The 26,071-nt window shown below is 41.6% G+C and overlaps 1 protein-coding gene across 1 annotated transcript in view; it reads left to right on the top strand.

Annotated features, from left to right (window-relative positions):
• Positions 1 to 2,203: 2,203 nt before the first annotated feature.
• Positions 2,204 to 26,071, top strand: part of LIN7A (lin-7 homolog A, crumbs cell polarity complex component) — a 58,642-nt gene continuing 34,774 nt past the window's right edge. The window contains exon 1 of the mRNA XM_058191546.1: positions 2,204 to 2,243. The gene's annotated coding sequence lies outside the window, so the exon portion shown is untranslated. The remainder of the gene's footprint in view (positions 2,244 to 26,071) is intronic.

Here is a 26,071-nt window from a genome sequence, read left to right as displayed (position 1 = left end):
GACATTTAGCTTACTTCCTATTTGGCATATTTACCATCCTTCTCCAAAACCTGAAGGCATTGACATCTCCCTTCATATCTCCAAAACAGAGTTGTATGGATAGGTTAAGTTGATAGAGTGATTGGCTCAAAGCCACCCAGTGAATTTTTCATGGCTAAAAAAAACCTCAACCCTGGGTCTCCTGATCTTGGGACAACATCATAACCGTTACACTGCACTGGATCTTGCAGAACACCTACTCCCATTGCAGTAGATATCAACAGCCAAGTGTCCAAGCAGAAATAGAACAGTGTTCCCTAAACAGGATTACAGTATCTGTTCTTTAAGAAGAAGAAATCAGTTCCTAACATTTCAGCAGCTCAGGGTTTCTTTCATGGGAATAATATATTCAAGAGCTTTAGCAAATCTACACAGAAATAAAGTAAATTGCACTGAGAAATGGAAAATAATAAAAACACTAATTACAAGTATTGAAAACAAAAATATGTTATAAAGAGTAGCGTCTGTTTATTGTACAAATAACATTCGCATCGATTCCAAATGTCAAATTCTCTAACCAAATATTATTTAAGCAAGAAAGCATGAATTTAAATTCCACTGAGGACTAGATTATTACAAAGAATGGTCTTAGCTACTTTTCAAAAAAAAAACACTAAAATATGATCATCTACAGTGCAGTAAACCTTTCGTTCATCAAGTTATTTTTCAAAGTCTATACAAAAACAACTCTAAACTGAAATACAAGAATTTATATTTAGAAGCAAATGTCTGTTTAAAGTTTTGCATAGGCTTAACATACAAGACATCCATTTTTCCCATTGGGTGAATCAAGAAATAAAATAAATATCTGTATAGTATAAGGCCCCCACTTCACCCAAATGAAAAAAAGATCCAAATTTGTCTCCCCATCCCAGTGATACAAAATCACACCCGAGACTTCTATTGTCTCCATCCAGAGAAGAAAAGTAGGACATTGGGCCCAAATAGGTTGCCTATTTTGAACTATATAAATAATGGCTGAGAATCTATTTAGCCATAACACAATTTCTTTTTAAAAAAAATCTAATTAATGCTCAACAATATGAGCAAGTCACTTTATATAATAGTGCCAGAAGTTAAAAGAGCATTTGTTCTCTTTATTTCCTTTTTAATTAGCTCTGAATATAATGTTTCTCTTTAGTATTACTGGCATATTTATACTAGCATTCCTGCTTATGCTTTAGATAATTATTGCCTGAGAAAATAGTTTGAAACACAGAGGAAGTTTAATGAGTTTCAAGAGAACATGGTATGAAAAATGCAATCTTTTAAAAAAACTGACAACACAATCCTGTTGTCCATTTATTGAGGAACAAGTCTCCAAGATTGGCTCAAAAATGTGTATTGGTTTGAACTTGAAAAATGTCCCGTTGAGCATGCTTTGTTTAACAAAAGACTTTATTACCAGCAATAATGAACTACAGAAGGGATGCGGTGGCTCAGTGGCTAAGATGCTGAGCTTGTCGATCAAAAGGTCAGCAGTTCAGCAGTTTGAATCCCTAGTGCTGCATAATGGGTTGAGCTCCCGTTACTTGTCCCAATTTCTGAACCTATCAGTTTCTGAACCTATCAGTTCGAAAGCACATAAAAAATGCAAGTAGAAAAATAGGGACCACCTTTGGTGGGAAGGTAACAGAGTTCTGTGAGCCTTTGCTGTTTAGTCATGCTGGCCACATGATCATGGAGAAGTCTTCGGACAGCGCTGGCTTTTTGGCTTTGAAACGGAGATGAGCACCGCCCCCTAGAGTCAGGAACAACTAGTATGCATGTGCGAGGGAAATCTTTACCTTTACCTTATAATGAACTACAAGACTATGCGTACCTCTTTTAATTGCTTGAGAGACAGGCTGGTCTATTTATTTTTTCAATACATTTTATTAAGAAATGTTATTAAACAGATAAAATACACAAGAACCTAATACAAAATGCATTTTTAAAACGGAAAGAGAAATATTAAAAAGTGTAAAAACAAGTCATCTCCTCTCCTGAAAAGGAAATAATAATAAAAAGAAATTTCCCCCTTCGTTCCAGAAAGTATATTCAACATTAACAACTTATCACTGTTTCTTCAACAACAACCAAATACATCTTCATTGCATATCTCACTGAGAGGCAAGTTGGTTTATAAAGAATTGTGCTGTTTTCCATAGATTCGTGATCAGAGAAGGAGCAGCCTTACCTATATTTTACATTCCCCAAAATAAGTAAGTACTAGTGCCAAGAAAACAATTATTATACCTCAACAATAGTATTCTCTTTTTCAGTGTGCAAAATACAATAATCTGAAATGCAAATGAAGAGCACAGGTTACCTAAATACGAAACAGCCATTGTGCTGCTATTTTTGCTAACTAACAATAGCAACAAATAACACTGCAGATTGGTAAAATGACTTCCAAGTAATGCTATGTGCGACAATGTGTAATAATGCTGTTTTCCTGGCTGTGATGCTGCTTTCCAGAGTAGAACTGGAACTCAGCTTGGCAACAGATGCCGTGTCTTTGAATTGTGTGCTTCTGTTCAATGGGACAAAATGTCCACAAGTAATCAAACATTTGTAGTTTTTTTTATTGATGCCATAAATACATTTGTTGTTGCCATTTGTTTTATATATACATCTTATTATGGGTACCGTACATTTATTGTTGCCAAGGCCTTTTTCTGAGCTATAATTAAAGAAATAAATTATTTTCTTAAAAGAAAGTTAGAAGATAAACCTACCAGCAAAAAGGGACCAACAAAGTACCTTTGTTGACTATGACTATTTAATTAGATTCCATTTATTTCATGCAATCGTTGATTATTTTCAAGCTCATTTGCATTTTAAAAATTAGTTTCAGAGATATTATGCTGTATTTGTAGTTCAAGATTCATAGTATGGTTCCTGTTGGAAATATGGGCCTGCTGTTTCTTTACTGTAGGATCATTATTTTCAGTGAATAATTGGAATCAAATTGCTTATTCATTCTACAGTGAATGGCATAAATACCAAAAGTAAACTGCAGAAAGAATGCTATACTTTACAGGAAGAATAGTCTATAATTTGGAAGGCTTAGTTGATCTTTTGGAAAGAAATGAAGAGTAGTATGTTATTGATAAGGCTTTTGTTATATAGAAAACAATGTGGAGATATAGCAGGAGTGGGCATTCAAACCCATCAATAATGTCTGGAGGTTTTGTTCCTGACTTATATGAAAGTATTAACAAATCTTATTTTAGGCTTGAGCTAAAAATAAAGCTTGCTCTATCTATCTATCTATCTATCTATCTATCTATCTATCTATCTATCTATCTATCTATCTATCTATTGATCCATCCATCTCTCTGAACCACTCCATTCTCAAAGAAATCCTTGAGTTTTATGAAATTGTTAGGGCTATGCAGCACTTTGGATGAATTCCAAATAGGCCCTTTGGAGGATCGAAGGATATGAATATGGAATATACTTGTAATTCATTAAAACACTTATATATGTCCTGAAGTCATTTGTGAACCCAGGAAATGACACTGATGCTTTAAAGAGATGCCATAGCTCCATGATGGCAAACCTATGGCACGTGTGCCAGATGTGGCATGCAGAGCCCTCTCTGTGGGCATGCATGCAGTCACTCCAGCCCAACTCCAATCACATTTCTCCATCGCATTTCACTCAATTCCATTTTCTCACGAAAGAAAAAGATCTTGCAAAGTTGAAACTGATTGAGTGAACTTTTTTGCTTGCATGCTTCACAATGGGGGAGATGGGGTCCCCTCCTCCTGAAGCCCATTATGATGTGGAGCCCTGCATTGTCTCAGCTCGGCAGAAAAAAAGCAGTTGCTTTTCCTGAAGAGCTGCCTTTGTTGGGATGCCCCACCTCCCCGCCAGCCAGCTGAGCATGTTGCTCCTGGGCTCGTTGGCCTTCAGACATCATTCCCACCACCCAGCACCAGTTCAGGAGTTCCTCCCCCCCCTCCACCGTGGTGCCTTCTGCATTCCCACCATACCTTCCCCTCTGCTGCTGCAGCACTCGCACTGGCCATGAGGGATGTGCGAGCTGAATGTTTGGAGCCATGCTTGGCGGAGTTTGTAAGTGGACTTGGTGGGTACAAGAGAACCAAATGGGCTGGGGTCTCCCTTCTAAGCGACCTCGACAAGCTCACTTACAAACTCCAGCAAACACGGCTTCAAACATTCAGCTTGCATGTCTCTCATGATCAGCACTAGCGGTGCAGCGGCAGCAGGGAAGATGTGCGCCCTGCCTGCTCAGCTCTCACTGGCCAGAGGTGGGGCTCCATGCTGCTGCCTCCCAGCCAGAGTGCCACATTTGTTTGCTTGCTGGTCACCTCCAAGGAGAGAGCTGTGCTCAGATTGCCTGGGCCCCCTCCACGGGGAGAGAGACATAGAGGGAGTGGGGGTCTCCCCAACAGGATTCAGGTTGGACTTGCCTTATTTTGTATGGAAACTTTTAATGCTTGGCTTTGCCTTCCAGCCTCCACACACCCCTCTGGATTCACACAATAAGTGAAGCTGGACAGGAGAGCATAGATAGATAGATAGATAGATAGATAGATAGATAGATAGATAGATAGATAGATAGATAGATAGATGATAGAGAGAAAGAGAGAGAGAGATGGAGGGATAGATAGATGAGACAGAGAGAGAGATAAAGAGGGAGTGAGGGAAAGAGAGAGAAACAGAAAGAGGCAGAGAGAGAGGGGGAAAAGAGAGAAAGAGAGAGGGGGAGGGAAAGAGAGAAAGAGAGAGAGGGGGGGAGAGAAAGAGAGAGGGGGAGGGAAAGAGAGAAAGAGAGAGAGGGGGGGAGAGAAAGAGAGAGGGGGAGGGAAAGAGAGAAAGAGAGAGAGAGGGAGAGAAAGAGAGGGTGAAGAGAAAAAGGGGGAGGGAAAAAGAGAAATGATATTACAAAAGTTTTTATTTTTTATTGTTGCTAAATGTAATATTTCAAAAGCAGAAAATATTTCAAAAGCAGAAAAAAATGAAGGGGCATAAATCATGTTTATCTTAGAACAATTAGCTGAACTCTGCATTGTTTATCATTTTAGATAGTAAAACCTCATTATTTAGGTTAAATTGTTGTATTGACACTTTGTGATAAATTTGTGGGTTTTGGGTTGCAGTTTGGGCACTCAGTCTCTAAAAGGTTCACCATCACTGCCATAGGTGCTATGTTTTTAGCTAAACGTGCTATAAAACATATAGTATGGGGAATGAATCCAAAGTGTTGTATAACCCTAAAGATTACTGTTAAAGGAACAAAATGCAATTATAAAATTAAATTCACTACATAATCAAAAAACAAATAGCAGTTATAAACAGGAAATAAATGAGAGAGAGAGAGAGAGATATCCTCAACTTACAACAGTTCATTTAGTGACCCTTCAAAGTTACAACAGCACTGAAAAATGTTATTTCTGTCTGTTTTTCACAGCATCCCCATGATCATGTGATCAAAATTCAGGTGCTGGTTCATATTTATGACTGTTGCTGTGTCCCAGGATCACATGATCATCTATCGTGACCTTCTGATGAGCAAAGTCAATAGGGAAGCCAGATTCACTTAACACCCGTATTAATAACTTATCAACTGAAGTGTTTCACATAACAACTGTGACAAGAAAGGTCATAAAATGGGGCAAAATTCACTTAACGAATGTCTCACTAATAACAGAAATTCTGGGCTCAATTGTGGTCATAAGTCAAGGGCTACCTATAGATCAATATTCTGTAACCAAAGTATTTTCATGGAGCTTTGCTCTGCTTGGGTGCTACAATTGTTTAATAAAAATGGATTTTTAAATGTTTTGATATCCATTTAAATCAGGGATGAATAAATTACAGCCATTAAATGACATATATTCCCCAGCAATCCCATAGAGATCTCTCAGACTGTGTCATCAGAATTTAGCATTATGGTTTTTAATGAGTTTTCTTTTTTAAAATAAAAGTCAGTATAGTGTTACGCCTCCAATATCATTCATAAAAACACATTTAAAAACCAAACTAACCCCCTACGTTTTTAAGAAACCTAACTTCTAAATGATTTTTTAAAACCCTGTTCAAAAATATTAACATATTGACATCCCTGTTTTTATTGATTGATTGGTTTTTGAGAAGGATACAGTTAAAAACTATATTATCAAATTTACATTGGATTTGAGTGTTGCAATAGAATACTTTTCAATGTATATTTTTTTAATGTTCATTTTAGTATACAGAAGGAAACAACAAAAATGCATGAAAATGTATATCTAAATTTAGTATCATCTACAGTAGTCCTCGAGTTATGACCATAATCGAGCCTGTTGGTTATGGTTACAAGTTCTGATGGTCATTAAGCAAGGCATCCATGTAATCACCTGCCAAATAGGGCATGTTAAATTTTTCAGCTTTCAATTTCCAAACATTAGAGGTGCTCAAAAGTTGTGAAATGCCTTCGGGAATGTAAAGATATTTTGGTTACTTTAATATAGTTTAGATGTGCTTGGTAAATAACTACATAAATATGATAACTTTTCAAACCAGCAATTCCCCAGCAAACAATTCAGACCAGCAATTTGCCAGTTTTTTCAAAGAAGAATGTTATTCTGTGTGCAGTGAGTCGAGTGGAAGGTATCTTTATCATTTCATTCCAGAGAAAGGCTCAAAAGCAAGAAAACCTGCTCAAGCGATTGAAAATAATCTGGTATATTTCATGAAGACGAAGGGCATTGACAAAAGCTTGAAGACCATTGGAGGAGATTCTACAAATGTTAATACTGGCTCTGAAGGTGGTGCCATGCACCAAGTGGAGGTCAAACCAGAGCATCCACAGTGCTGATTGATTGGTCCGAAGGTGTATATGAGTTACCTTTGATGTGCAAATTGACTACAACAGAAATAAAGAAGTTCATTGACGAACCAATGCAAGTACTACACTGGCCTTGTCTGCCCAGTCAATAGAGAGAGGTATGAAGCAGGTCACAGAGTCAGCAAGCAGAGTGTATACACATGAAAAATGTGAGGGTTATATCAGAGGCCAAGAAGCAAGTCGGCGGCTGATATCAAAGAACAAATCAAAACAAGACTTGATGAAACTCACTTAAACATGTTTGTAACTCAGATAATTGCTTTCTGATGTTAGTTTATGATTGCATGGATTATTTTTTGATTAGCTAGATGAGATTCATACAGAAAAAAACTTTAATTTTTGTAGCACAAAGTGTAATTTTAGATAAGGTAAGGTTAACAGCTTTTGTGGTTATACATCCAGACGTGGATTTAATATACAAAGCTAAACATTGCACAATTGCAAAAATAATAGCAGATTTGAATTCTTAGTGTAAAGAAACATTTTTAGAACCCCTCACTGAAAAAAATAGCAAAAATTAAATGACATGCCCTGTCTAATGCTTTCCCTCATGTATTTGTTAAGTGAGCTCATGGGTCATTAAGGGGAGCACAGGACGCCTCAGGCGGCAAAGCCTTGGAAATTCTGGTGCAGAGTCAAACCCAGGCCTGCCTTGCCTGAGACTCCCAAACTCCCCACACCCAGATGGCACCAGTTCAATCCTGAGTTAAATATATTCTCTTCTATGGGAAGGTGGAAAAAGGGTTAGAAACTGAAATGTAGTATTCATATAAGAAATGCAACTGATTAATTTTCAATAATATGCAGAGGACTATAACACTGGCCGTGACTTTTTCAAAATCCAAGCTCGCAAATGCTTCTTTATATCAGGTGTTAGAGTATTTCAAAGAATCAGCTTTGAATCTTCAAAGAGAATGAGTTGAAGTTAATTAGCTTAAGTAATTATCTGAAACACTTACCTAATAATCTTATTCATTAACAAATACTGTTGATTGGATTGTTGTCCAGCAAGCAGAATCAGAATAAACTTCCCTGGTAGGAAAAAATAAGTGCCCTTGCTAGAAGTCTTTTCCAATAATGTTCATACTTTATTGCAAAGTACACTTTACTACGGGTATAAAGTTCAGTATTCATGGCCAGAAATAAAGCTGCCATATACCTGATGTAGTGTAAATCATTTGCCTGAGGTAACAAACTGCATAGGGCAGTTGAGCAGGGCCAGCACTTAGTGAGACATCAAGGCAAGCTGGTTGCTCTAATTGCATCACCACCGCTAATATTTTACACTGAGGAACCTTCAACATAAATTCCTTAAAAGAACAATCATTCTAGGGAGTCATGCTGGCCTGATTGCTCACTTACAAAGTCATCAAATTGGGATAATGGTGTCTTCCAGAATGAGTACTAAATCAGAATGCCAGAGCCTAAAAGATATTCAGAAAAAGGTGTTACAGTTGAGGCCTATATTCTGAGTGAGTTATCTGGTGGAAATGGCATGAGGAGAGATGGTTTCCACTGAGATCAAATGAACCTTTGTTTGAAGGGATGTCAAAGAGTTCATGGTAGATTAAATACTGCATGATTTTCTATAGGCAGACAGTTTGAAAACCATTGCTCTGTGTAGTGCCCCCAATCTACATTTGTCTTTTAAAGTCAAATATTAAATCTTACTAGCACATTTCTTATTTCTAAAAAAAAAAGAAAAAAAGAAAAGGTAAGCATATCTTGTACTCTTCAGCTTTGCTATTTTATGAACTTTTTATGGCACATATATTTATACATTAACAGAAAAGCTTCTTTGTAGTATAGCAGGTCATACGGTAAGTTAACACTATTAAAAAGAGTTTTAAAATTGTATCTCATGATTCCAACATATTTTTCCATGTATAGTTCAAAATGACAATGCATTCTAATAAATCTTATTTCTTGCCGGATTCTGCTTTATGTGTTTTCAAATATGAGTGAAATTTAGAGATTTATCTTTCAGAATATTAACAATGCAATTTAATCTTAAAATGAGTGATTAGTCAGATAGCATGCAAGAGATAAGATGTATACATGGAAGAGAGTGAAGATTCCCATCCATGTGCCTAAATAGAAATATGAAATATAAAGATGCCTATAGAAAAGAGTCTCAGGCTGGGAATAAAACGAAAAATATAAAAAAGTTGGAATTAATACTCATATGTTTTAGAGGATGGAAAAGCAAAATTATGAAAATAGTCAATCAAAACTAATGAGCCTAAATTCCTCTAAAAGTTAATTTCAGAAACTCTAGCATAGTTTTATAATCACTGCCTCTAGTGAAAAGTAAACACTTCAGTTTGATGTAAATTATTATTAATTGGTTATAACCAGAGAGTTATAAATTATAACCTAGAAACCATGGTTATGTCAGATAGGGTGGACAAAAGAGAACTCTGGGTAGTTTTGAGTAGGATTTCTGACTTGTAGCAATAGCAGCAACAAAATAAAGACATTTTATGAAAGCAAAAAATAAATGGTTGCATGAAAGGACTGTAAACTCTTAAGTAAAGTTTTCAGAACAAAGGAGAGAAAACTAACGTAACAATCTCAGAATTAGAACCACATGTCTGATGACAGTGGCTGCAATGAAAAAATATTGCCTGCCATGAGTAGGTTTGCACGGAGTCATCTAAGAAGGCACATACATTCTATCTCAGTGCAGCAAAAGAGCAGCCCATCAGCATCTGTTTTGTGACTCTCATTTATTTTATTTTAAGTTTGGAGAAGGGATAAAGTTCAGGGCAACTATTTGATCTCTGAAAAGCCTCCAAAAAAAAGCCCGATTGGAGCCTGCTTTCTGTCTTAAAGCTTGATGTTGGTTTCAGAGCTGATAGAAGTTACATATTTGCTCCAGCCTATCATTCTGATTTGCCATTACTGGGAATATTTATCTCAGCTCTTGAGTTTCTTTCAAGGTTGATTTACAAGACCTTTTAATCGAATCTCTCCCGTACACAATAATGTACTTTACTGCTTGGGTTACAAACTGATCATCTTTCTTCCACCTTTTCTATGCATTACAATATTATGAAGCTCCCATGGTGAGATGAGATATTAAAACAGGAATATTTACTAATATGGATATTTGCCTCCAGGTACAGGAATTAAATGGATTTTTAATGGAAGGCGCTTATGTAATGTACATTAATCACTTTTCTATTTAATATAGTCACATGCTACACTCATTCACTCTTCACCCTAACTCTTCTTGTAGCATCACATACAGTTTTAGTAATTCAGTCCCAATGTATTCAACTTACTTTTATGTTTCTTCTCATAGACACAACCATCACTTCTATATAACAATGTAGACAGAAGCATGCTCTTTTAGGTAGTGATTTTCACTCCTTTCAGTCATCAAAACAGTAAACATCTTTCTGCAAGCATTTGTATATCTTAAAAAGTCTCTATTTTCCCAGTTTTATTAAACATTCTAGCAAGGTACACAAATTTACATACCTGCTGTAGGCTTTACAGAGAGAGGAGGGGAGGGAGGGAGGGATGGGGAGAGAGAGACAGGAAGAGACAGCACTTATAATTTCTAATTCAATTTTGTCTGGCAAAAACTACCTTGATCTTCAATATTTTTTATTCATTTTTACATCATGCATTCTATTTAATATTTGATGCAAATAATTGGGTCCTTGGCCAGCACAAATTCATCTGCATATAAAATTATATCTATATCTCTGTCCTCAACCAAGACATACCTACTATCACCAGAAGCACCTAGTTTACACATATTATTTGTAAAAAAAAAAAAAAAGTAATCTTAGGGAATGCCTTATCTTACTGCCTGCTCCGTGTGGAACAATTCACTAAGGCAATAGAATACCAACCCTCTTTTTTCATCATCATCATCATCATCATCATCATCATCATTATTATTATTATTATACAGGGGGGGCTGCGGACCTCATGGGCATTTCGGAGACTTGTTTGGCCACGGAAGGGGGGGTTCCCCTGGTGGAGATGTGCCCACCGGGTTTCCGGGCATTTCATCAGCCAAGGGCCCAAGGTAGGGGTGGACGGGTGGCGGTCGTTATTAGAGAGAGTCTAGAGCCGATGGAGACCACTGTTCCTCAGATAGCCGGTTGTGAATCCCTTTATGTGAAGTGGGGGTGTAGGATGCAGGTGGGCTTGTTGATCACGTACCTGGCTCCTTGCTGCGTGGCAACAGCCCTGCCCGAGCTGCTGGAGTTGATAGCTGGGATGGCAGTTGATACCCCCAGGCTTATGGTCATGGGGGATTTCAACTTGCCATCAGCCGGTGTGTCATCGACGGCGGCTCGGGAGTTCATGGCCTCCATGATGGCCATGGACCTGACCCAACTAATTGACGGCCCCACCCACGTGGGGGGAAGCACACTGGATCTGATTTTTGTCTCTGGACAGTGGTTGAGTGATCTGCAAGTACGAGAATTAGTCATTGAACCTTTGTCATGGTCAGACCACTCTCTCCTTCGTCTGGACTTTCGGACCGCCGCTCAACACCGCAGGGAGATGGGACCAATACGTTGGTTCCGTCCCAGGTGACTGATGGATCCGGAGAGGTTCCTGATGGAACTTGGGCCGCTCCCTGGCGATCTGGCCCACGGCTCGGCCGAGGAGCTTGTTGCAGCCTGGGAACAGGCTGCGGTGGGCGCTTTGGATCGAGTCGTGCCTTTGCGGCTTCTGACCCGGTGTAGGTCTCAACCAGCTCCTTGGTTTTCCGAGGAGCTGAGGGAGATGAAGCGCCGGAGAAGACGCCTAGAGAGCGCGTGGAGGTCCAGCCATTCTGAAGCTGACCGAACACTAGTTAGGTCTTTTACTCAAACCTATCTAGTGGCATTGAGGGAGGCCAAGCGGGCCTATGTCTCTACCCTCATTGCGTCAGCAGAGAACCGCCCAGCCTCCCTGTTTAGGGTGACTCGCTCCCTCCTTCATCAGGAGGGCGGCGATGATCCCTTACAGGGTTGTGCTGAGGATTTCAGCAGGTATCTGTTTGACAAAATTGCTCAGCTTCGGGACGGTTTGGACCAAAATTGGGTAGTTCCGGGCGAGGAGACAGAAATCCAAATTTTTTTACTACTGGTTCTGTAGTGGATATGGTGTGGCTTGGTGGGCGTGGCAAGGGAAGGATACTGAAAAATCTCCATTCCCACCCCACTCTGGGGCCAGCCAGAGGTGGTATTTGCCGGTTCTCTGAACTACTCAAAATTTCCGCTACCAGTTCTCCGAACTGCTCAAAATTTCTGCTACCGGTTCTCCAGAACCTGTCAGAACCTGCTGAATTTCACCTCTGATTTTCACTCTCATTTCCTTCATTTCTTTTTTTTGTTCTGTGTCTATTTTTTTCTCAAGATCAGTCTTGAGACACTATCAATAAATGGCTTATCCCACATTCAGAAACTCTCATCAATCTTGTATTTTTAATAATTACCTCAATCTTTCATTACAAACAATAAAACTAATCATGCTTTTAAATCATTACTCATTCCATTATTAGCTGAATGTATCAAGTGATCTGTGCTTAAACAAACATATTTTTCCATGTATAGTTCAAAATGACAATGCATTCTAATAAATCTTATTTCTTGCGGATTCTGCTTTATGTGTTTTCAAATATGAGTGAAATTTAGAGATTTATCTTTCAGAATATTATTGATGAGGAGAGATAATGATGGAGTTAAGATAATCCCAAAACTTCCTTTATATGAATAGGTTATTCTTTATTGCCTACCAGTCTACCTATCTACTTACCTAGAATATAACTGGGAGGACTGGAGAAAAGAAACTAAGGTGTTTTTTTAAAAAATTTAGGTTTTTTTAAAAAAAATGCTCCTGGGTAGGTTAAGATCATTAATTTAACTTAGTTTCCGGAAAAGGAAATTAGAAATTATACTGTCAGTATTTATTTAGTGATTTGATACTGCAGTTTGGGAGCTTAATGTTGTGTGGCTCTGAAGGCCACAAATAATAGAGCTGGCTGGAAGTTGTGTGCAATCAGTTGGCTGCATCTTGCCACCCTTGTTTTATACAAATGCATCAACTTCTTATAGATTCAGATACTATAGTAACAAGAATAATGTTGCTTTCCTAAATCTACTTTGAGTCAGTAGTAGAATAAAAAACCCTATTTTCTACAAATAAAGTCTCAAGCCATCTGCTCTTTGAAGTTATATATTTGTAATCTGCACTTGGTCCAAATCTCATTTGTATATTAAAATAAAACTAGCCTCTGTATTGATGAGAACCATTTATATTCGTATTCTTAGATCAATTGAACATCTCATAGGAGCTCTAGATGTTACCATAATAGTGTTTCAAATGTTGTTGTTTTTACAGTTTATTTTTAGATAGCTTTGAAACACTCAGTGGATGGGGGGAGGGGAAGCTTTCTTGTGCCTTTGAAACTTCACAGTATTTTTTTAATAAATTCAGGTTGTCTAATGTGAGGTGAACATACTTTAAATTATGAAGTTACCATGTGGTAGTCATAGAAAGGATACTGAAGTACGATTGAGAACACCTATAGTTAAATCCACAGTTATGGGACCTTATGAAGATTATGACCGAACTTTATTTAGTTTTTATTCTCAATACCATAAGAGGAAGAATGTTTGTAGAAGAAACCTGGAATATAAATCCAACAAATAATGAAGAATACCAAGTCAAACCATTAACCCACATGCTGACTCTGATTAGTCAGATAGCATGCAAGAGATAAGATGTATACATGGAAGAGAGTGAAGATTCCCATCCATGTGCCTAAATAGAAATATGAAATATAATGATGCCTATAGAAGAAAGTCTCAGGCTGGGAGTAAAACGAAAAATATAAAAAAGTTGGAATTAATACTCATATGTTTTAGAGGATGGAAAAGCAAAATTATGAAAATAGTCAATCAAAACTAATGAGCCTAAATTCCTCTAAAAGTTAATTTCAGAAACTCTAGCATAGTTTTATAATCACTGCCTCTAGTGAAAAGTAAACACTTCAGTTTGATGTAAATTATTATTAATTGGTTATAACCAGAGAGTTATAAATTATAACCTAGAAACCATGGTTATGTCAGATAGGGTGGACAAAAGAGAACTCTGGGTAGTTTTGAGTAGGATTTCTGACTTGTAGCAATAGCAGCAACAAAATAAAGACAACAGTGAAATGGGAGGTTTCCTAATTTGTTCTTTTACCAGCTATTGTCTTAAACGTACTTTCTGTTTTTTTGTTTTCAGTAAGAATCAGTTTGGCTTTGTGAACACGGAATGGGGAAATCTGAGTTCTAATGCTGCATTAGGCAGAAAGTCAACTGGGTGACTTGGGGTCAACCATTCTCTCTCATCCCTAGGAAGAACATAATAACAAGCCATTTCCAAAAATCTTGCCAAGAAAACTGCAAGAACTTGTCCTTGTAGTCACCATGAGACAAGACTGACTGAAGGATGCAAAACCCAAAAGACAATATATGTAAAAGATATGTTTAAAAAGGAGGAGGATTCGTTCTCTTTGTGTCTGTGTGTCTGTGTGTGCTTTGAAGTCAGTGTTTTACTCCTAGTGGCTGCCTGGAGTAGTGTGCAGTTTTCTAGGCCAGTTTTCAGAAGTGGTTTGTGATTGTCTCCTTCCTAGGGATGAGAGAGAGTGACTGACCAAAGTCATTTGGCTTTGCACTAAGGAGGATCTAGAATTCGCATTCTCTAGCTTGATGCCTTTAACCACTATACCAAACTGGTTCTCCCTTCCCTCTTACCATTGGCTAAACATAAGCTGACCAGATGTCCCGCTTTTGGTGGGACAGTCCCACTTTTGGCAAATTTGTCCCGCGTCCCGCGGCGTTTTAAAAAAGCCCCACGTTTTTCTGTGGAGGCAACAACTTTCAAGACACGTGGACTTCAACTCCCAGGATTCCCAGCCATGGCTTCTCGTGCTGCACCGCGATTGGCTCCCTCTGGCCTCCTCTCAAAAAGAGAGCTTTGCCATTGGTTGCGCAGACAGGGCACACTGGCAATTGGGCGTTGCTAGGGAGACGGAGGCGTGTTCCTGCTCTGCCCGGGCCCCGTTCGACTCTCCGGCCTTGCACCTGCCTGGTGCCGGCGGACAAAGTTCCCTCAAGCCAAGCCCGTCCCGACGCTGGGGAGCAGCCGAGCCCTCATAGCAAGGTGGGTGCATGGGAAGGCCTGGGTGTGTCTCTCAGTTCCCGCAGGAGGAGGAAGGTCTCTGCGCCTGGACTGGGCCGCGAAGCGTGTGTCAATCGCCTCGGCCTGCTGTCCACCCAGCAGGACTGTCCTGCGGCCGCTTCCCACCACGCAGCACCAGCCTACCCTAACCCATCTGGAGAAAGAGTGATGGAAAGAAAGAGGGGGGCAGAAAATGATGAAGGAGAGAAAGAGAGATGAAGGATAGAAAGGTGGGGAGAAAGATGGAGAGAAAGAGAGATTAAGGAGGGAAAGATGGAGAGAAAGATGAAGGAGAGAAAGAGAAATGAAGGATAGAAGAGGAGAAAGATGAAGAAGATAAAAGGGAGAAAGATGGAGAAAGAGAGAGAGAGAGAGAGAGAGAGAGAGAGAAAGATGGAGAAAGATGAAGGAGAGAAAGAGAGATGAAGGATAGAAGGAGAAAGATGGAGAAAGATGGAGAAAGATGGAGAAAGAGAAGGAGGGAGAAAGAAAGATTAAGGAGAGAAAGATTGAGAGAAAGAGAGGGAGAGAGAAAGATTAAGGAGAGAAAGAGAGAAAGGTGGAGAAAGAGATGGAGAGAAAGAGGGAGGGAGAATGGATTTGTTCTGGTAATTGGTTTAACAAGCATGGCACTGAAAAAGTGACTTATGACTGTTTTTTCACACTTAAGAACATTGCAGCAAAACAGTTTTGCAAACAGGGCAAAAAAGCTATGTCACATGACCACCTGGACATGCCCACCCAGTCACATGAAGCACCGCAGTTGTGCATAGGGACTATCCAGATGGCTGAAAAAAGTGATTTCTGACAGGTTCTCACACTTTTGACCAGTCCTCACACTTATGACCAGTCATCATTTATCCCTGTTGCAGCATTTTGTGTGTAGGGACTACTCGGACGACTGAAAAAGTTATTTTTGACCTCACACTTTTGACTGGTCCTCACACCTACTGTTGTGTCTTGTCCGCTCTCACAGCAGCCGGGGCCTTCTTATCTGCTCCCGAACACGGAGGAATGTATGCCTCCCGGCCCCAGTCCTGGCTCCATGCCCAGACAAGCTGAAGAGGAGGGGGCACCTCCCGGTCCCAGCCCTGGCTCCATGCCCAAGCAGGCTGCAGAGGAGGGAGCACCCCCCGGCCCCAGCCCTGGCTCCATGCCCAGGCAAACGGAGCAGCTAGACCCCTCCCCCTCCTCCACAGCATGTGAGCCTGAGGAAAGTTTATTTCCAACAGCTGCTGATTGGAGTGACCCTCGCATCAGAAGACTGGATAGGCGGAGGCAACAGAAAGAAGGGAGGGGCAGGCCTTAATGAGTGCTGAGTCATGGAGCCACACCCCATGGCCTATATAAAGGATCTGCTTTCTGGCAGTCTCTGAGTCAGGCAAAGTCGAACTTATCTTGCTGAAGTCACTTTCTGGTCTCCTGCTTGCTCTGAGGACTTTGCTAGGACTTTGGGCAGAGCTGCAGAGGCAAGCCTGATTCGGATTTCCCTGACCCGGCCGTCAGCGGAGGAGTGGGACACGACACCTACAACTGTCCTCACATTTTACATTTTGCACCCTATCTTGTAACTGTGGTGAAGAGAAGCAGTTGTGAAATAAGTGACATGGTTGTTAAAAATGCTGCAATGGGCATAAATGTGAGGATGGTCATAAGTGCGAGGACTGGTCAGAAATTACTTTTTTAAGCCCTCTGAGTAGTTTCTATGTCCATAGCCAGGGCCACCCGGTCACATGAGCAGCTAGGCTCGCCCACCCAGTCACATGACCACCAAGCCACACCCCAAAATAAACCACGCCCACAGAACTGGTACTAAAAAAAATTAGAAACTCCCCCCCGCCCGGTCAATGGTGTCCCACTTTACCAATGTTAAAATCTGGTCACTATAGCTAAACATCCTGTGCAGAATACAACTTTCTGTAACTGCTTTGGATTTTTAAAAACGGGGAAAATACACAGTTGAATTTTAGTGGTGATTTGAGAACAGAGAATCTTTTCCTTCCTATCACAAATTGGACTGTATGTGAATTCAGTATTTGATGGGTTAACATATATGAATGAATCTTAATAGACAGATTGTAGTTCGATCATTAAAAAAATGGCACCCACTATGCTGCTTTTCCATCTTTATGTGATAGGAAAAGAATGGAAGAAACAACAGAAAGCACACAGGAGGTTGGTTACAAACATCTATGAAATTATCAGACTCTTTAAATACAGAGGGGAGGTACAGGACTTGTGTGGTATAAGTCTCCTATTATCTCCCATTAGTAAAGATGCTTTTTTTTGTTAGCCAATGAACTATATATGAATTGCTCCAAACAAAATATGACCTTGATTAGATCTCCATATATCACAACACAGTGCAGAACTGCATGGATATGCATTTAGTTCCCCAATGAACCAATGTTTTAATTCTTTAAAAGCAGCATTAAAAATATTATTTTATTATTTATTTTATTTTTCAAATTTATATACCGCCCTATCTCCCTAAGGACTCAGGGGTTCTACAGTTAAAATACATATAAATACAGATTAAAAACAACAATTAAAAACTTACGGAAAGTTCCCACAAACCAAGCCCATCCCGACGCTGGGGAGCAGCCGAGCCCTCATAGCAAGGTGGGTGCGTGGGAAGGCCCAGGTGTGTCTCTCAGTTCCCGCAGGAGGAAGAAGGTCTCTGCGCCTGGACTGGGCCGCAAAGCGTGTGTCAATCGCCTCGGCCTGCTGTCCACCCAGCAGGACTGTCCTGCGGCCGCCTCCCACCACGCAGCACCAGCCTACCCTAACCCATCTGGAGAAAGAGTGATGGAGAGAAAGAGGGGGCAGAAAATGATGAAGGAGAGAAAGAGAGATGAAGGATAGAAAGGGGGGAGAAAGATGGAGAGAAAGAGAGGGAGGGAGAAAGAGAGATTAAGGAGAGAAAGATGGAGAGAAAGATGAAGGAGAGAAAGAGAAATGAAGGATAGAAGAGGAGAAAGATGAAGAAGATAAAAGGGAGAAAGATGGAGAGAAAGAGAGGGAGGGAGAGAGAGAGATTGAGGAGAGAAAGATGGAGAGAAAAATGAAGGACAGAAAGAGATGAAGGATAGAAGGAGAAAGATGAAGATGAGAAAGGGGGGAGAAAGAGAAGGAGGGAGAAAGAAAGATTAAGGAGAGAAAGATTGAGAGAAAGAGAGGGAGGGAGAAAGATTAAGGAGAGAAAGAGAGAAAGGTGGAGAAAGAGATGGAGAGAAAGAGGGAGGGAGAATAGATTTGTTCTGGTAATTGGTTTAACAAGCATGGCACTGAAAAAGTGACTTATGACTGTTTTTTCACACTCAAGAACATTGCAGCAAACAGTCATTAGGGCAAAAAAGCTATGTCACATGACCACCTGGACATGCCCACCCAGTCACATGAAGCACCGCAGTTGTGCATAGGGACTATCCAGACGGCTGAAAAAAGTGATTTCTGACAGGTTCTCACACTTTTGACCAGTCCTCACACTTATGACCGGTCATCATTTATCCCTGTTGCAGCATTTTGTGCGTAGGGACTACTCGGACGACTGAAAAAGTTATTTTTGACCTGTCCTCACACTTTTGACTGGTCCTCACACCTACTGTTGTGTCTTGTCCGCTCTCACAGCAGCCGGGGCCTTCTTATCTGCTCCCGAACACGGAGGAATGTATGCCTCCCGGCCCCAGTCCTGGCTCCATGCCCAGACAAGCTGAAGAGGAGGGGCACCTCCGTCCCAGCCCTGGCTCCATGCCCAAGCAGGCTGCAGAGGAGGAGCACCCCTGCCCCAGCCCTGGCTCCATGCCCAGGCAAACGGAGCAGCTAGACCCCTCCCCCTCCTCCACAGCATGTGAGCCTGAGGAAAGTTTATTTCCAACAGCTGCTGATTGGAGTGACCCTCGCATCAGAAGACTGGATAGGCGGAGGCAACAGAAAGAAGGGAGGGGCAGGCCTTAATGAGTGCTGAGTCATGGAGCCACACCCCATGGCCTATATAAAGGATCTGCTTTCTGGCAGTCTCTGAGTCAGGCAAAGTCGAACTTATCTTGCTGAAGTCACTTTCTGGTCTCCTGCTTGCTCTGAGGACTTTGCTAGGACTTTGGGCAGAGCTGCAGAGGCAAGCCTGATTCGGATTTCCCTGACCCGGCCGTCAGCGGAGGAGTGGGACACGACACCTACAACTGTCCTCACATTTTACATTTTGCACCCTATCTTGTAACCGTGGTGAAGAGAAGCAGTTGTGAAATAAGTGACATGGTTGTTAAAAATGCTGCAATGGGCATAAATGTGAGGATGGTCATAAGTGTGAGGACCGGTCAGAAATTACTTTTTTTAGCCCTCTGAGTAGTTTCTATGCCCATAGCCAGGGCCACCCAGTCACATGAGCAGCTACCCACACCCACCCAGTCACATGACCACCAAGCCACACCCCAAAATAAGCCACGCCCACAGAACTGGTACTAAAAAAATTTAGAAACCCCCCCCCCCCGGTCAATGGTGTCCCACTTTACCAATGTTAAAATCTGGTCACTATAGCTAAACATCCTGTGCAGAATACAACTTTCTGTAACTGCTTTGGATTTTTAAAAACAGGGAAAATACACAGTTGAATTTTAGTGGTGATTTGAGAACACAGAATCTTTTCCTTCCTATCACAAATTGCACTGTATGTGAATTCAGTATTTGATGGGTTAACATATATGAATGAATCTTAATAGACAGATTGTACTTCGATCATTAAAAAAATGGCACCCACTATGCTGCTTTTCCATCTTTATGTGATAGGAAAAGAATGGAAGAAACAACAGAAAGCACACAGGAGGTTGGTTACAAACATCTATGAAATTATCAGACTCTTTAAATACAGAGGGGAGGTACAGGACTTGTGTGGTATAAGTCTCCTATTATCTCCCATTAGTAAAGATGCTTTTTTTTGTTAGCCAATGAACTATATATGAATTGCTCCAAACAAAATATGACCTTGATTAGATCTCCATATATCACAACACAGTGCAGAACTGCATGGATATGCATTTAGTTCCCCAATGAACCAATGTTTTAATTCTTTAAAAGCAGCATTAAAAATATTATTTTATTATTTATTTTATTTTTCAAATTTATATACCGCCCTATCTCCCTAAGGACTCAGGGCGGTTCACAGGCAGTTAAAATACATATAAATACAGATTAAAAACAACAATTAAAAAACTTATTCTATTGCCCAAATTTAAAATAGTATAAATAATAAAAACCCCTTAAAACCCGTAACTTTAAAATCTAATCCAGTCCCGCGCAGATAAATAAGTGTGTTTTAAGCTCGCGACGAAAGGTTCGGAGGTCCGGAAGTTGACGAAGTCCTGGAGGAGTTCGTTCCAGAGGGTGGGAGCCCCCACAGAGAAGGCCCTTCCTGGTGTCGCCAGACGGCACTGCCTAGCTGACGGCACCCTGAGGAGTCCCTCTGTGAGAGCGCACGGGTCGGTGAGAGGTATTTGGTAGCAGTAGGCGGTCCCGTAAATAACCCGGCCCTATGCCATGGAGCGCTTTAAAGATTGTCACCAGCACCTTGAAGCGCACCGGAAGGCCACAGGTAGCCAGTGCAGTCTGCGCAGGATAGGTGTAACACGGAGCCACGAGGGCTCCTCTATCACCCGCGCAGCTGCATTCTGACTAACTGAAGCCTCCGGATGCCCCTCAAGGGAGCCCCGTGTAGAGAGCATTGCAGTAATCCAGGCGAGGCGTCACGAGGGCGTGAGTGACCGTGCATAAGGCATCCCGGTCTAGAAAGGCGCAACTGGCGCACCAGGCGAACCTGGTGGAAAGCTCTCCTGGAGCGGCCGTCAAATGATCTTCAAAGACAGCCGCTCATCCAGGAGAACGCCCAGATTGCGCACCCTCTCCATCGGGGCCAGTGACTCGCCCCAACAGTCAGCCGAGGACTCAGCTGACTGTACCGGGATGCCGCATCCACAGCCACTCTGTCTTGGAAGGATTGAGCTTGAGCCTGTTTCTCCCCATCCAGACCCGTCGGCTTCCAAACACCGGGACAGCACTTGATAGCTTCATTGGGGTGGCCCGTGTGGAAAAGTACAGCTGGGTGTCATCAGCGTACAGCTGGTACCTCACACGAAGCCACTGATGATCTCACCCAGCGGCTTCATATAGATGTTGAACAGAAGGCGAGAGAATCGGCCCTGCGGCACCCCACAAGTGAGGCGCCCGGGCCGACCTCTGCCCCCTGTCAACACCGTCTGCGACGGTCGGAGAGATAGGAGGAGAACCACCGATAAACGGTGCCTCCCACTCCCAATCCCTCCAACCGCGCAGCAGGATACCATGGTCGATGGTATCGAAAGCCGCTGAGAGGTCTAATAGGACCAGGACAGAGGAACAACCCCTATCCCTGGCCCTCCAGAGATCATCCACCAACGCGACCAAAGCCGCCTCCGTGCTGTAGCCGGGCCGGAAACCGGACTGAACGGGTCTAGATAGACAGTTTCATCCAGGTGCAGGGGAAACTGATATGCCACCATACTCTCTACAACCTTCGCAGCGAAGGTTGAGACCGGACGATAATTACCTAAGACAGCCGGGTCCAGGAGGGCTTCTTGAGGAGGGCCTCACCACCGCCTCTTTCAAGGCGGCCGGAAAGACTCCTCCAACAAGGAGGCACTCGTAATCGCCTGGAGCCAGCCTCGTGTCACCTCCTGAGTGGCCAGCACCAGCCAGGAGGCACGGGTCCAGTAAACACGTGGTGGCATTCAGCCTACCCAACAACCTGTCCATGTCCTCGGGAGCCACAGGGTCAAACTCATCCCAGAAAATGTCACCAAGACCACCCTCAGACGCCTCATCTGAATCATCGCAATTTTGGTCTAGACCGTCTCGAAGCTGAACGATTTTATCGTATAGATAACCGTTAAACTCCTCAGCACGTCCCTGCAACGGGTCATCCCGCTCCCCCTGGTGAAGGAGGGAACGGGTCACCCGAAACAGGGCGGCTGGGCGGTTATCTGCCGACGCAATGAGGGAGGAGGCGTAGCAACGCCTCGCTTCCCTCAGTGCCACCAGGTAGGTCCTAGTATAGGACCTAACTAGTGTCCGATCAGCCTCTAAACGGCTAGACCTCCAGGAGCTCTCTAGGCGTCTTCTCCGGAGTTTCATCCCCCTCAGCTCCTCGGAGAACCAAGGAGCCGGTTGGGATCTGCGCCGGGTCAGAGGCCGCAGAGGCACAACACGGTCTAAAGCCCCAGCCGCAGCCCGTTGCCAGGCTGCGGCTAGTTCCTCTGCCTGTTGTGTCTTGCCCGCCCTCAGAGCAGCCGGGGCCTTCTTACCTGCTCCCGAACACTGAGGAATGTATGCCTTCCAGCCCCAGTCCTGACTCCATGCCCAGACAAACTGCAGAAGAAGGAGCATCTCCCTGCCCCAGCCCTGACTCCATGCCCAGGCAAACGGAGCAGCTAGACTCCTCCCCCTCCTCCACAGCAGGTGAGCCTGAGGAGGGTTTACTCCCAACAGCAGCTGATTGGAGTGACCCTCCCATCAGAAGATTGGAGAGGCGGAGGCAACAGAAGGAAGGGAGGGGCAGGCCTTAATGAGTGCTGAGTCATGGAGCCACACCCCATGGCCTATATAAAGGATCTACTTTCTGGCAGTCTCTGAGTCAGGCAAAAGTCGAACTTATCTTGCTGAAGTCACTTACTGGTCTCCTGCCTGCTCTGAGGACTTTGCTAGGACTTTGGGCAGAGCTGCAGAGGCAAGCCTGATTCGGATTTCCCTGACCCAGCCGTCAGCGGAGGAGTGGGACACGACACTGCCGTGCCGTGAGCCAGACCCTCAGGAAGTGGCCCAAGCTCCGTCCGGAACCTCTCCGGGTCCATCAGGCGCCTGGGACGGAACCAACGTTGTGGCTCCGTCTCCCTGCGGTGTTGAGTGGCGGTCAGAAAGTCCAGGCGAAGGAGAGAGTGATCTGACCATGACAAAGGTTCTATGACTACATCTCTCAAATCCAGATCCTTCAACCACTGACCAGAGATAAAAATAAGATCCAGAGTGCCACCCCCGATGTGAGTGGGGCCATCCACTACTTGAGTCAGGTCCAAGGCCGTCATGGAAGCCATGAACTCCCGAGCCACTGTCGATGACGAGCCGGCCGATGGCAAGTTAAAGTCCCCCATGACTAAAAGTCTGGGGGTCTCCACTGCCACCCCGGCAAGCACCTCCAGGATAGGTTTAATAGGTTTAATATCTAAACTAGATGTTGCGGTTAAAACTGTCGTGCTGAATGCCATTTTCCTCAGTGAAACCGCTCTATCTATTTGCTATAAAGAGCAGTCTTTGAACTCATCTGTCTACATTCTATCAGAAGAAACCTCTGATTATAAATCAGAACTGGTAATCATTATAATTTTTATTTTCCAACACAGAACAGAACGTGGCCCTACTTAAAAGCAAAAATGACAACTTCTACTGTGAACTTTGAGCTAATCAAAACAGTGGCATTTAAGGAGCCTTAAGCAGATGGTTTTTAGAGAGTGACGTTATGTAAGTGGCAATAGTTACTGTTCTTCAGCTTTCATTGAAACCTGGAACAATCTGTTGGAATTCTATTGTCTTTTTAGCAGATTGCAGGGGAGCAACCTATAGCCTACAAATTATACACAGATTATACATAATCTCTGCTGTGCCCTTTTGCAAACCCTTTAAAATGTACCACAAACATGTGATGTAAATCTGCAAGGGCACAAAGACACCTGAAGTTGTATAAAAGCAGCCCATTTTACTGACTATAAAGATATTTTTTTCTTTAATAAACAAAGAGGTAACCTAAAACAGCTCTGGAGGATGCTGATGGTTTTATTCACCATAACCTAGATTACAATCAACCAATGTTGTTGATGCTTTCATGTAAAAGATTGTTTTGTTGGCAAGGGATACAGATTTGACAGACTGACTCACTTGGCAAGCATATAATTCTACTTCAGTTTCTGTAGTACTGTATATTATAAAGTTGCAGCTTCCAAAGTAGAAGTGTAGAACTGATATATAAAAAGACCAAAAGTGCTTTAGAAAATGTTTATTTGGTACATGTATTTATATACAGATGGCACAGAGTAATGAGGGTTAAGCAAGCTTCTGTCCCAATGAGAGCCATTGGTTTTAAAGTAACTTAATACAATACACTTAAAATTGTCACTATGGTTTCTAATTAATATATGACTGTTGTGTAGAAAAATATATCCAGCATGAAATGGCATCAGCTATGGAGGGTTTTGTTTTTGTTTTACTTTTATAATATGCAAATACAACTGACAGCAGATATAGAAGGTTTGAAAAGACTGTATTCTCAAAGAACTCAACCTCTTGTTCTAAGCACTTATTTTTAAATTGGGGAAAAAATTGCAAAACAGGTGTACAACAATCTGAGGAACAGTACTTTCAGCATGCCTTATATAAATGTCTGGGTGGAGAGAAGAGGGGATTTCTGTGATAACATGCTTTTCTTAGCCAGGATTATAACTTAAAGAAAACAGAATTTGTATTTTATCTTTTCTTGACCTACAAAACTGGTGCCATGCATAAAATGGATTTTAGCTGTTTTGGAATAAATAAGAAATTCCTCCTCATAATTCTTTCTCCTTAAAAGTGTTGATAGAAGATCAATTATATAATACAATTGAAATTGTATAATATTGTGGATTGATAAATTTTGATTAACTAAATGCCTCATTTAAAATTTTAGGGGACACAAAGGTCCTTTGTAAGTACAGCAGTGGTACAAATATGGCAACACTATCACAAATATGAGTGAGGCCAGAATTTTCTATTTTTTACTAGTTTTTGGAGGAAATTTTGATGTTCTACTCTTTTTAAAAAAAATAAAACTTATATTGTCTACTTTAGGATTTTTCATGCATTTCATGCCTCAGAATGCTGAGAAACTATGCCACTGATTTTTAGTAAATTCAAAAAGCCTTATTTTGCAGCCCCCTTAGCCTAATTCTGGGCAATAAGTATAGGATTCCAGTATTAGGTAGCACTAGGGGAGTCTATCTCTGAAAAGGAAAACTTGCTCTTTCAGGTCTCTTTATGCTGCTTTAATAAAAATTAAGCAAACAAATAGATCTAAGGCTCTATGAAATCTCTGAGAACTTGCTGCCTTCATTAAAGCTGAGTTCTTTCACTCAGAGAATCCTAATTATAGGTATCCGTCAGTCATGCTTCTAGCTGGCGGGTATGTTGCAATTATTCTGTTTTCCTTCTTAACAGGTTTTATTTTCTACTGAAGCGAGGGAAACAGGAGGAGAGCAAGTGGGAAGGTTAAAAACTGGAGATGTCATTACAGTATGGTGAACAAAGCTGGACAACTGCATAATACACTCATAATACTGCATGAGTCAAAAAGAGGGCTGTGAAAATACTCACAGACCCCTCACATCCTGGACATAAACTGTTTCAATTCCTACCCTCAAAACAACGCTCTAGAGCACTGCACACAGAACAACTAGACACAAAAACAGTTTTTTCTCAAATGCCATCACTCTGCTAAACAAATAATTCCCTCAACGCTGTCAAACTATTTACTAAACTTGCACTACTATTAATCTCATCATTCCCATTACCCATCTCCTTCCATTCATGACTGTATGACTGTAACTTTGTTGCTTGTATCCTTACGATTTATATTGATATTGTTTCCTGATTGCTTATTTGTACCCTATGACTATCATTAAGTGTTGTACCTTATGATTTTGATGAACGTAATCTTTTTTTTTATGTACACTGAGAGCATATGCACCAAGACAAATTCCTTGTGTGTCTAATCACACTTGGCCAATAAAAAATTCTATTCTATTCTATTTGGAAGCATTTTCATCAACCTCTTCACTGTTCCATCAGTTGCTGGATTCACACACTATGAGAAACAATATGATTTCTTTGTTTTTATTGCAACATAACCTTTGAATCCAACAAATTTGATTTATAAACTATAGCTTATGAACTAAA

The sequence above is a fragment of the Ahaetulla prasina genome, chromosome 7 (genome assembly GCF_028640845.1).
Source record: "Ahaetulla prasina isolate Xishuangbanna chromosome 7, ASM2864084v1, whole genome shotgun sequence".
Taxonomy (NCBI): Eukaryota; Metazoa; Chordata; class Lepidosauria; order Squamata; family Colubridae; genus Ahaetulla; species Ahaetulla prasina.
This window is presented reverse-complemented; position numbering and strand designations above follow the sequence as displayed.